Consider the following 13,039-nt stretch of genomic DNA (forward strand, 5'->3'; position numbering starts at 1 on the left):
AAAAATAACCTTTCAAGTTGAGCAAACTTCAGGAGAGAAAACAAACATTCTGACAAAACCAGAGGGTCTTGAATCAGTTCTGTGACTCTTGGAATAGTTTACGGAATCTGATCTGTAATCCTTTTAGCGTCAAATTAAAGAGGAAATGAAAGGAACTAAAAAATTACGCTGTCGAGTCTAGATTTACAAACTAGCGGCATACAATTATGTTTTTTTTAGAAAAAATCTTCATTATTAAAAATTTTACGAAAAATGTTTGAAAAATATTTTATCAATATAATCCATTGTATAAGCCAAAAGTAATTCGATTTTAATCCGTACGAGTTGGACATGAAGAGAGCTATAATGGAGAAATAAAAAAACATAGAAGTGCAACAAGTGAAAAGAAAAGTTTCTGGAACAAGCTTCCCAAGCGTATCATTATTTTCTAAATGTTTTTTATAAGCTTAAAGATTAATAAACTGAATAGACTTTCGAAATTCAGAGTGTATCAAGTATCATGTGTGTTTACCTTTGTTTGCCTTATCCTTGTGCTTCCTGTTTTTGGTGCGTCCATAGAATGCTTTTATTTCTACAATAAATCCTTGACTGCATACCTACTTATCGTACATATGTATGTATGTGTTATCCTTCCCGCATTGCATACTTCAGGAATGCCGAACTAAAAAATATAAAATAAATCATGAAATCTTCTTCATCATCCATTCAGGAAAGCAGGAATCTGTTATGACTTTCATATTGATTCACTCGAATGCCACAAAAAGGTTTCGATGCTTATATGCGGATTATATTATGTGAAAAGAGGCGACCCCTTGTTATATGTCAGTGAGGCGCAACAATGAATGAAAATGTAAACACAAAAGAGATAAAAGAGAAGAGAAATAATAGAATAGGTTGGAAACTTAACATATTGTTGGATAACTCGAATTAGTGCTCCAATTTCAGTGTGGTATATCTGGGGATCCTGGGCATAACAACAAAGAAATTAACGGGTGAACAATAACAGTTGAAGTGTTGGAAGGCTTATTATGCTTATAATGTATGTACATATCCTTGGGGCGCTCTGAAAGCCCAACAAAATGTAATCAAATTAGGAAAGAATTCATAAGTTTTTTTCTGTGTCAAAAGAAAGTACAGCATATATGCTTGATATCCTCAGTGCACAATATAACGACTTAAAATAACTGGTCTGACGAGTAAGGAGACTTACATATTTCATAACGCTAGGAAAAGTAAATAAAATCTGATAAAAAAAACATTTTCTTGGCCGACATACCCTAGTAGAGAGGAAGGCATTAAATCAAACTACGCTAAAAAGTCGGTTTTAATTAAGTTCTTATAGTCTTAAATAAAGAATATGAACTGAAGACTATACTATCTTAAAAATAACCATAACATTCTAGAAGTCATTAATATATAATATCGCATAAAATATAATATTACATAATTTTTTTCTATTGAACATTTCATGTGCAAAAATAGTACCAAATATTTTGGTGGCACTAATACGATATGCACATTAATGCTTTTACGACCTCCATTTGTAGGAAGCTTCGAGAAACAAATCCAAATTGGAGGAAAAGCTTGGCCAAACAACTACTAAAATGAAAAGCACCAACCGACCTGCCATCCAAACACTCTAAACATAAAAATGAGGAGTAGACGTCGCATATTTCTCCGACCACTTCTCACTTTTACCCTATTCCAACATGGACTATTTATGAACAAGTATTTGGCCAAGACTAATAGCAAGCAGCACATCAATAACCATGAGAAAGCTTCTCGTTTCTAGTGAGATGATGCGATAATTTAAAGCAGCGCCAACACAATAAAAAAAACTTCCCAGCGCGCACCGTAGGCTCCGTAAGCCGCCTTTAGCACTGACTTTTACACCTAAACCAAACGCAGCGTTTTCCTACGTTATTATGTCGTGCCCATATATACATAAATGTGTGTATGTGTGTTGCCTGCGTTGAGTGCTTTATGGAGTCGATGACGCAGCCAAGTGCCATGCCGACGTAACACAGAGGCGTAGCTGAGCACTGAGTATCTGCTTCTGACACAAATCCTCTTAACGAAATCAATTTCCATTTAAGTCCCCACCAACAGCGACGTGCTTACCTTACACACGGTTTCATACAAATTACAAATTTACTTACGCCGTATAGAAATATCCAGAATGCGTGCGTCATAGTTGTTGCTTTTATATGAAAGTTTGACAGTTGTCGCTAGTAAAATGACATAACTCAGCACTTTTTGGACTGGCTCCGTTAAGTGGGTTATTAAAGTTTCTTCACCTAACGGGTTTTCTTGAGAGCGTAACGTGAAAAACTATAGCGTACATCCTCCAATAAACCAATTTTTTATTAACTCAATCGGATAAAACCTCTCAAAATGATATTATGGAATATTATATTTCTCCGAAATAATAAAGAGATTGTCCAATTAAAATTTTTAATTGTGCGTCAGAGTTTAATAATTAATTAATTGCGATCAATGTTCATTAAAAATATATATGAATTTTACGACATAAAATACTAAAATATCCCTCTTTATGATTCGGAACCGTTTTCTATCAAGAAAACATCGATATGAATCTTATACAAGTAAATATAAAAGTTTCATCTTTTTAAATTTCTTTAATAACAGTTGTCTTTTGACAACTTGTTAAACTAAGTTCAAGGATAAAAGGATGTCCTATACCTCAAATAGAACGTGTTTTATGGCATTTTGCATTTATACCTGATCAGACAAGATCCTAATTTTTGGGTACTTTCATTAAAACGCTCAACATTATCGATTAAAAATTATTATTAAATGTTTACCCCTTAATATATTGAGTAACTTAAGTTAAATACTTTTCTTGTGATTATGAGATATTTTAAAGCAACCGGTTTTTGAAGTTTTATTAATAAAAAAAGTTAATTAAACTTGTTAACAGTTAACTAGTATATGTTTTTCATAATTTTCAATTGTGAATTCATACCCCGGAGCAAGAAATTCCAAAACATTTCATCAATTATTCTACATTTTTTTATTGGTGATCCTGAACGGCGGTTACGGAACGCTCTGTTCACATAATTTTTTGACACGATTTCAATCTGGCCGTTCCGGTCGTTTCAAAAGTTAAACGTCAAACTTACTCGATCCAGTCAAAGTCGGTCGATTTATGGCCAATTCATAGAAATTTTTCTTCGCTTTGTTTCAAACATTTGTTATGACAGAAAAATGCGATGTACGCTTTTGTATGAGTACATTCACATAAAAAAAAAGTAAGGAAGTGCTAAGTTCGAATGTAACTGAACATTTTATACTCTCGCAAAGCAAATGGTATACTCGTTTGAGATTTCTTTGTGGATTGTAGGTACTTGAACAGTTTTGGTTCGATTCAGACGATTTTTGGTCACAAGGTGGCATACTTTTAACGTATTATTCACGCCAAGTTTTATCCCGATATAATCATTCTTGCTTGATTTGCATACTGGAAAGTGAAAGAATCAGATGGAATTGAAAATGGTGTTATATGGGAAATAGGCGTGGTTGTAGTCCGTTTTCGCCCATTTTCGCATTATAATATATAAATATAAAAATAATGTTATACCGAATTTGGTTGAAATCGGGTAAGCAGATCCCAAGATATGGGTTTTCACCTAAAACTGGGCGGTGCCATGCCCACTCTCTAATTTTGAACGTGGTTCCTATAGAGTCATCTCATACCATCCCAGAGATAAAATTTAATGTCTCTGGCGTGTTTAGTGCTTGGTTTATCGTGCTTTTAGTATTTTTTAACAGTACCGTTATATTGGGTGTGGGCGAGGTTGTCACCCGATTTCACCCAGCAACAGGTTGCGGGACTATAAAAATGTCAACTATCTACATAAGAGTTAAACCAAAAATTATCAATCCTTTTGAAAATGGGACAAAGAAACAGATGTCACGAATAAGTTCAAGTGTGCAGGTTGATTGAAAAGTTTCTGCGCTCGAAATGAAAAAATACTGTTTTTGGTACGATATAAATTTTTTTGTTCAATATAATCTCTCTTATCTTCAATATACTTATTCCAATGAACCTCCAATCATTTTATGCCATCCCTATAATGATTTTCTAGAAGCTCTACAAAATACATGTCTACGGCCGTAATAGCTTTTTCATTCAACGAAGAACATTTTCCATGAATGAATTGCTTCAGGTTTCTGAAGAGGTAGAAGCCGGTGGGAGCTACATCAGGTATTAACCTGGTGGATGCTCAAGAAATTCGTAATTCATTTTGTCATGGTTAAAACATCTTTGTGAGCAGTACCATTGTCTTGATGAAAAATGCTCTTTTTGTGCTGCAAACCAGATCTTTTATCACGAGTTTTTTCATCCAGCTGATCCTAAATGCCGCAATTATATTCAGAGTTGATTATATTACCTTCCACATATGAGTGGAAGAGCTCTACACACATGGTTCAATAAACAGTGAGCTAAATAAAGCAAAAGAATTCGCAATATAGTTGTCAACGCTACGGTGCTGAATTTAAAAGATTTCATGGTAAAGAAAGGGAAAATGACACGGTTGGTGCACGCCAAAGATATAAAAGATATTTTATACTATGTTCGCACCGAATTGAAATCCTCTTGTGGATTGTGGAACCAAAGTTGTTCTGACCAACATTGTGTGTTTTCGATGAGTTTTCATTGACAGTTCACACATCTATTTGTTTACATTTGTTATGTACCCTACAAGAACAGTGACGGTCATCTGATGGGTAATATGACAGTCATAGCTGAAAAAATGTTGTCAGCGCGCAGAACAAAGTTTCTATTATTTTCTTAAGAGCCTTGTTTTCTTTTTGTTTGTTTGTTTTGTTTTTTCTGAGTCATTGCTGACCATAAATCCGTCATAGCTGAAAGTTGTCAGTTATGACTGAAACGCTATCAGAAGTGAAAAATTCTATTGCGCAGTAGATAATATAATTTTTATTTCTTAAATAAATTTCAAACTTTTAATCAAAATTAGTTACAATAATATACTTAAATATAAAAAGGAATGCAACAAAAAATATAATAAAATATGAAAATATAAAAATAAATTTTCACTTGATGTCATCTCCTCCTCTCAATAGCTCTGCATACGTCTTTCTCCAATCAGTGAATAGTTCTGAATTTAAAAATGCAAATGTAAATTAACAGTACTGACATATCAAATGTGAGTGTATTGGTGAACCTATCAGCAGTTTCTTGTAGGGTACGTTTAGGCCAATTGTGGAATGTAAACAAATTGTCAACTGACATTTAGGACTGGTAAAATATGTATTCTAATAATATCGATTAAACTAGAGCAGGCACCGATTAGAATGAGTGGAATGTAAGTTTTCAAGAGGTTTTCAGCGAAAACTGTGTTTTCGTTTGACAGATTTTGTATGGATGAAAACACAAGTTTACTCGTGAAAACCTCTTTTGTCTATGAAAACACGAATTTTGTGTCGGTGCGAACATAGTTTAAGCCAGCATCCTTAACAACCGATGGATTGTTGTCATCTTAAATGCAGATGAAAGCGCACTTTCGTACAAAGCTCTGTCAAACGGTAAATACATAAATATATATTTAGTAGTGAAAAGCTGAGTGTTGAAAAATATTATACCCCCAAGTATATGTTAGTGTGATGAAGACCTTCAAAGTAGAGGATTGTTTACAGATGATGAAATTGCTGCGGACCTATGCGATGTACCCTCATATTATTACTTTGTTTATTTACTGAAGAAAATTTTAAAATTTTCGAAATGGTAGAAATTATTGCTGAATTTGCATCATCGCAAGGTAAAATTACATACTAATTATTCTATATAAGCAAACTTCAAGCGAAGTAAGTGCAGATAAACGGAATATACTATAATAAGTATCATGTGTAATTGGTAGACATAAATATGAATATATTAATATGATTAACAGTAAAAAAACACTTAAAAAGTATACTTCTTTTTTTACAAAATTAACCATTCTCACAAATTTTATCTTGCGAGTACTATAATTTGTTTGAGATATGAGTGACATGACCTCTCTGCTAAAAGCGTTGGAAAACAACGCTGTCCAGTTTTGGATTCACCATTCATATTTTCACAATTTCTCAATTATATCCAATTATATGTTCGATATTTTATTTTGTGTTATTTTTATTGCAGGTATGTATTTTTCTCTTGACACTGGCTTTTTAACGAATGATTTTAATCATAAGAACTTAGGTAAGTTATAACATTTTCGGTAGTATAATACAAGAGTAACCACACCAAACATATTGATAAAAATTTTTGAAATATATTTAATAATACTTTTATCTAAAATATTGTGAGGCAGAGTTGCCACCTTCAAAAATTAACAAAAATTATATATTTCACATTTAACCAAAATTTTCGCATGATGAAAATAATAATATGAAAATTGGGTTTAAGATCAGAATTGGCAATGTTTCGAAGTATGTGTTAATAAGAGATAACGAAGTAGTTAGTGTAGTCGAAGTAAAAGGACATATTGTAGCCTTGCCAATTTAAAGACCAGTATTTTCAATAAAAACTAAAATTTTTGTAAACTATCGGGTACGAGAAAACTGCACTTACATCATAGATTTGCAAGAAAAAACGTTACTTCAGTTGCACAGTAATTATGACCCCTTCACATATAAGAAAGTTTCCAAACAAGAAGACGTGTGCAAAATTTCAGATCGGTATCTCAGAAACAGGGGATTTATTTCGCGTATATACAGACAGGCGGACATGACTAAATCGACTCAGGTCGTCATGCTAATCATTTATATATACATTTTAAAGGGTCTCCGACAATTTTTTCTGGGTGTTATAAACATCGTGCCAAACTTAATATACGCTGTTCAGGTTATAAAACTAACGAGATTAGCAGCAGTGAAATATAGTTTTCATAATGGTACCGTCAGAAAATTGAAAAGAGGTTAGGGTTCCAACAATACTTGAATGTCCTCAATCCTATGTAGGTTGAAATGAAATGGATTTATTTCTAAACGTAAGCCGCAAAAAAGTGGGGCATTTCATTGATGTACGGTGTTTCAATTTCAATTAAAATTTGATTTTCATTAATTTGCATATGACCTTTTTTAAAAATGTTTCCCTTAAAATTCTTTTGTCATTGTGGTCGAATGATTTTTGCGCTGCTTTGTTTATATTGCTGCAAGTCAACAAGTTTGCGTATTTCATACTAGTTTATATAATCTTCGTCGAAAGTCAAAAGAGCTTAACATTATGAATACGACAGCACTTTCGAAACCAATTATAAAGCTTTAAGGATTTATTTATATACAACATGTGCCATTATGACCAAATGGTGCATAATTTACCCTTTTGAATTAGCCAAGTGTTCTACAGTGGTTCAAAGCGCACACTCAAAGATTGATTTAAAATTGCTAATACATAAAACAAAGGAAGAAATATTTGAGTTTTCTTAAAGAGAAATATACATTTAATTTATCAAGTTGGCGGTAATTTTTTATTGCTGGAATAGATTATATATATTAAACGGCAATGCATGGGAAATTCCCTTGAGAAGCCACACAGAAGCGACCACAAAGCAATTCCGGGAAACGAAATAGCTAATAAGAGTGCCATACACAAGGTCAGAAAGAATGCGTTTAGAACATGCATGATGTGCAAGAGCTGCGAGAAAAATAGGCATGCTTTTTACTTATACGGTTTCGGAACGACTGCAGGATGGCTGTTGCCTAATTACATGTCACAACCTACTGGTATTACATGCGAGTCAGATGGGCATAAGTAACGAAGATACATGCTGAACACCCATATGCTTCTCACCAGGCTTATCTAGAACTCGCCTTAGATATCTAGGAGCTTTGCAGGACGAGATGAGGTATCAAAATTAGATATCAAGTCCCCCTTAAAGTTCGCTAAAAGCGTATGATGAATACTCCAGCTCAAGTTTAAATTAACCTCCATCTGGCATTACTAAGGACCAGTAGGTCTATGTATGGTGCGACAGTCGGCCAGTATAACTTAACCTAATCTAATTAGCAATAGTGAAAAGGGAAACTCTATGTCCTAGTTGAGATATCAAAGTCTAAAATTTTTTACAAGTCTATACTTCTTGAATGCATAAAATTATTCAAACATAAGAATAATTTTTTAGCGACGGCTAAAGAGGCGTGTCGTAAACTGTTTCGGCGTTTTCTCATGAATGAGTTGCTTTCTTACACTAAGAAACCCAACATAACAATTTGTGAGACCTTCAGACCCGCCATCAACTAAACAACAGCATAATTTTTAAACGGATTTCTGCTCCACCTTTCAGTACAACAATATAATCATCCAATTTAATCAATAAATTGTTAAAAACAAAACAACTTTGAGCATTTGATTGGTTTATCTTATATAAGAGCCACTGTAAGAAGACATGCCTAATTAAAATGCTGTACCTTATTTTCTCTAATTGCCAAGGGACACTTAAGCTATACATAAATAAATGCGAGTGTGCCCACATAAATTTGCACACATTGTGTTATACATTTGTAAATAAACACATTCATATACATAAATATATTAATAAGCGTGCATTCGGACCTTATTGCAGATGAAAAAGTGAGAATTGAAGTATAATAAGTAGAGGTACCAGTATGTGTGTGTGTGCGACCGTCTGAGTCGCAGAGGTCCTGGGTGTGGCACACATACGCAGGGTCATAATTTCGAAACTCCACTGGGGAGAAATGTAAATGATGCCTTTGCCAACAAGATCTCCCAAGTCACACACTCCTCACGACAGAGAGAGCAGTCTAAATGTCATACATTTATTATAATTTATATGTGACTCTACTAGGTGTATATTCTAACATTATGCATGTTGTTGTTTTTATATTTACTGAACTGATGAAAAATGCCTGCTTTCAAAACTGCAACTTTAACTCTGCTATCTCCCTGGGGAAATCTGAAAACAGTTTCATTTTGCTCCAAATCTAAATCATTGCGCGAAAGCGGAATGCTGAATCATAAGCGCATTCAGCACTTTAACTAGCGTTAGATGTTTTTATTTCTTACCAAAAATGTAAGCGAAGCCACGCCACACATATTTGGTTTTTATTTCACGCGCAATACAACACGTGACTTTTGCGAAAGTGTCTGTGGGCAAAAGTGTGGTCACTATTTAAAGCGTCGGAAGCTCTGCAGCGAAATTGCGCATAAACTGTTGGTGTCCCATATGAATTCGCCTCTGCACATTTTTACACACATACAAAGGAATATTTTTACTGTACTCTCAAACTAGTTTGAAGTTGAGTGCAAAACTGGATAAGTTTAATGAAAACAACTAAGCGCCTGGGGTATAACACCAATGGTTTAAAGTGGAGTTGTTTTGGAGAGTTTCACTAAAGAAACCTTATTTACTTAAAATAAAGTCGTTACCATACTCGAATTAAATGATTGAAATACATTGTTAAATCAGCTTTCTGTGTGAAACAAACTTAAGCTCGGCTATACTGGCCATGTATTATCTCTACTCATATATAGTAATGAAAGTGATAGTGGAAAATTACTAGTAAGTAGGCGTATGAGTATAGGTATAAACATAAGTAGAAGTAGAAGTAATAGATATATAGATGTGAGAATGAATATTTGTAAGTATAAGTACAATTAGAATTATAGCTATATACATACTTGTAAGTACTTAATATCCTGTGCATCTATTTATACTCTCTGCATGTGTTTTTATACTCTCGCAACTTGTTGCTACAGAGTATAATAGTTTTGTTCACCTAACGGTTGTTTGTATCACCTAAACCTAATCGAGTTAGATATAGGGTTACATATATATAAATGATCAGGATGAAGAGACGAGTTGAAATCCGGGTGACTGTCTGTCCGTCCATCCGTCCGTCCGTTCGTCCGTCCGTGCAAGTTCTAACTTGAGTAAAAATTTAGATATCTTTATGAAACTTGGTACACATGTTTCTTGGTACCGTAAGACGGTTGGTATTGCAGATGGGCGTAATCGGACCACTGCCACGTGCACAAAACGCAATTAATTAAAAACAAATAAATTGCCATAACTAAGCTCCGCAATAAGATACAAGACCGTTATTTGGTACACATGATCACATTAGAGAGGGGCATTTGCAGGCGTGGTCCCGCCCCTAATAAGTTTAATGTGAATATCTCCTAAGCCGCTAAAGCTACAATAACCAAATTCAGTGGGAGCAAATGCTTTTAGCACTTCTATTGACGGTGTGAAAATGGGTGAAATCGGGTGACAAGCCCGCCCACTCCCCATATAACGGTACTGTTAAAAAATACTAAAAGCGCGATAAACCAAGCACTAAACACGCCAGAGACATTAACTTTGATCTCTGGGATGGTATGAGATGACTTGATAGGAACCGCGTTAAAAATTAGTCAGTGTGCGTGGCACCGCCCACTTTTAGGTGAAACCCTATATCTTGGGATCTACTTAACCGATTTTAACCAAATTTGGTGCATAACGTTCTTTTCATATTTCTATGTTATAGTGCGAAAATGGGCGAAATCGGACTGCAACCACCCCTATTTCCCATAAAACATATTTTCAATTAGATCTGATTCTTTCACTTTCCACTATGCATATCAAGCAAGAATGATTATATCGGGGTAAAACTTTGCGTGAATAATACGTTTAAAGTATGCCACCTTGTGGTCAAAAATTGTCTAAGTTGAACCAAAACTATTCAAGCCCCTAAGTACTAAATATGTGGACCCCGGTGCCTATAGTTGACCTTCTACCGAAAATATCAGTCAATCCACAAAGAAATCTCAAACGAGTGACCATTTGACTTTGCGAGAGTATACAATGTTCGGTTACATCCGAACTTAGCCCTTCCTTACTTGTTTTTTTTTCAATTTCTAATATTATAATCATAAGAGTATGAGTAGAAGTACATTTTTTACGAGGATTAGTAAAGTGTAAGAATATGAGTATGAGTAAGTATGTGAGTATAACAATTTGATTATCTGCATTAATTTCTCTATACTTTCTTATTTCTCATATTACCTTAAACTGGGTATATTAAGTTTGCCACGAAATTTGCAATACCAAGAAGGAGACGTCGGACACCCTTTAATATATATACATACATATGTATGAATGATCAGCAAAACAAGTTGAGTCTGTCTGTATATATGTGAACTTGTCAATTAGTTTTCGAAATATTCATCTGAAATTTTTCACAGGTTCTTTACTCCCCAAGAAGCTGCTTATTTGTCGGAACCGCGGGTATCGGACCACTATAACATGCTGCTTGTATGAAAACCTTTTCATTTACTAGATATCTTCAAGAAATTTAGGTTATTATCTAAGGCAATGTGCAGTCTCCGAAAAAATTGTTCAGATCGGATCACTATTGTATTAAGCTGCCTTACAAACTGAACAATCGGAATTAAGTCCTTTTAAGGAATTTTTTTTTATTTGTGAGGGTTATTATTTGTGAGGGTTGTTTGCCGTTTTTAATGCATCATCATTATTCAGTATATCCCAGTTATTAAAATACAATTTTTATTTGAAATATACATTTTCACCCATTCGCATTTTTTCGATTTTTAGCAATAACATACATACATACATACTATATAACTGCGCAATTTATTTGCGCTCGACGGCATTACTTGGCTAAAACACTTAACGCACGTTTTAAGGCTGTTGGCTACACATGTTTACACGTATAAACATGTATACATACACTCTCCAATTCACATATGGGCTTTAGTTTCGTAAATCGGATGAGTAAGAACGTTTATCTGTTTGCCCTTATCTTATGTTTTTTTATTATTGCGGCATTGTCATTAGATTGCTGATAAGGCTTAAAATACTCGTAAGGCCTGTAGCCACATTTCAGCGCGTTCACTTCCTTCCTTTCACCCGGCTTTTGCAACTCTGGTCCGCTTCCACAGTGTCAGCGAAGCCAGCAGACAACAGTAACAATATATTTACAGACATAACAAAAACATATACCGAGTAAATTACATTGTCCGATATTTGGTTTTCATGCCGCCTCCCCTGCCGGTTCGTCGGCGTTTTTATAGCCCTAAAGTTCACATACACAACACTCTAACACTCATAAAGCATACACTCATAAAGCATACCAACTTATGTGTTATATATACATACTTACATATATGTACGCGGGTTTGTATGTGCATGAGCATAGTCTCCGGGCCACACAGGGCACTCCCAAACAATAAACGGCTTCAGTTTCCCACACCAGGTCACCCCTTAACGGCTGCGCTGTTTGCCAGTGGCATCTCAAACTGTCTCACACATAAGCCAACGCATACAAATATACTTACATATTAACGCATATTTGTGCGCGGTAGTTTTACTGATTGTATCGTGGAACGCCAGTGCGTATACGCCACATTAAATTATGCGGTTTAACAGATCATCAGTTTCAGTTTTTGAGTCCGCAAATTAACAATCAGTTAAAGGCTAATTTGTACAGTTTAATGTTGTTTTGATGCCCTCATGCCCCTCATATAAGCGGATGTTTTATTCAGTTTGTATGTGTTTCACACGTCGTTGATGGCGGGAACTTTAGCGAGCGCTGCTTATGTTGTTATTAGCTCACTGCTTTGTTATTTTTATTGGCTGTTGCTAGTTGACGCCACATCACAGTAAAATTCATTTTCAATTTGCATTTATGCGCTTAAAGGTCTTAGTAACGCAGATAATTCTGCACGTTTTTTTATTTAAGTTTTGGTGTTACCGCATTTTTTACACTAACATTATCTCTATTGTGAAATTTGACTCATCATTGTAGTCGCAGGTGACGTCGGTCTTTCGACTTGTCACCGCTTACGTGACGTATATATTCCATTATCCTTCCATAACTCTTGTTTCATTGCTTGGGTGGCGTTTCTTTGCACTTTTTCTCGTATTTCTGTCACTTGATCTCCAACTTCAGCCAACATATTTGTATTTGTTTGTTGTACTGTAAGATCTGCATGCGTATCAAATATCCAAGCGGTGTGCTAAATCCTAAATGAAATGAAAAACCCTTATAC

The 13,039-nt window shown here is 34.7% G+C and overlaps 1 protein-coding gene across 5 annotated transcripts in view; it reads left to right on the top strand.

Annotated features, from left to right (window-relative positions):
- Dop2R (dopamine D2-like receptor) overlaps positions 1-13,039 on the top strand; it is a 334,717-nt gene that overhangs the window by 233,680 nt on the left and 87,998 nt on the right. The gene's annotated exons all lie outside the window — the stretch shown is intronic.

This window comes from Bactrocera oleae, chromosome 5 (assembly GCF_042242935.1).
Source record: "Bactrocera oleae isolate idBacOlea1 chromosome 5, idBacOlea1, whole genome shotgun sequence".
In the NCBI taxonomy this organism is placed as follows: Eukaryota; Metazoa; Arthropoda; class Insecta; order Diptera; family Tephritidae; genus Bactrocera; species Bactrocera oleae.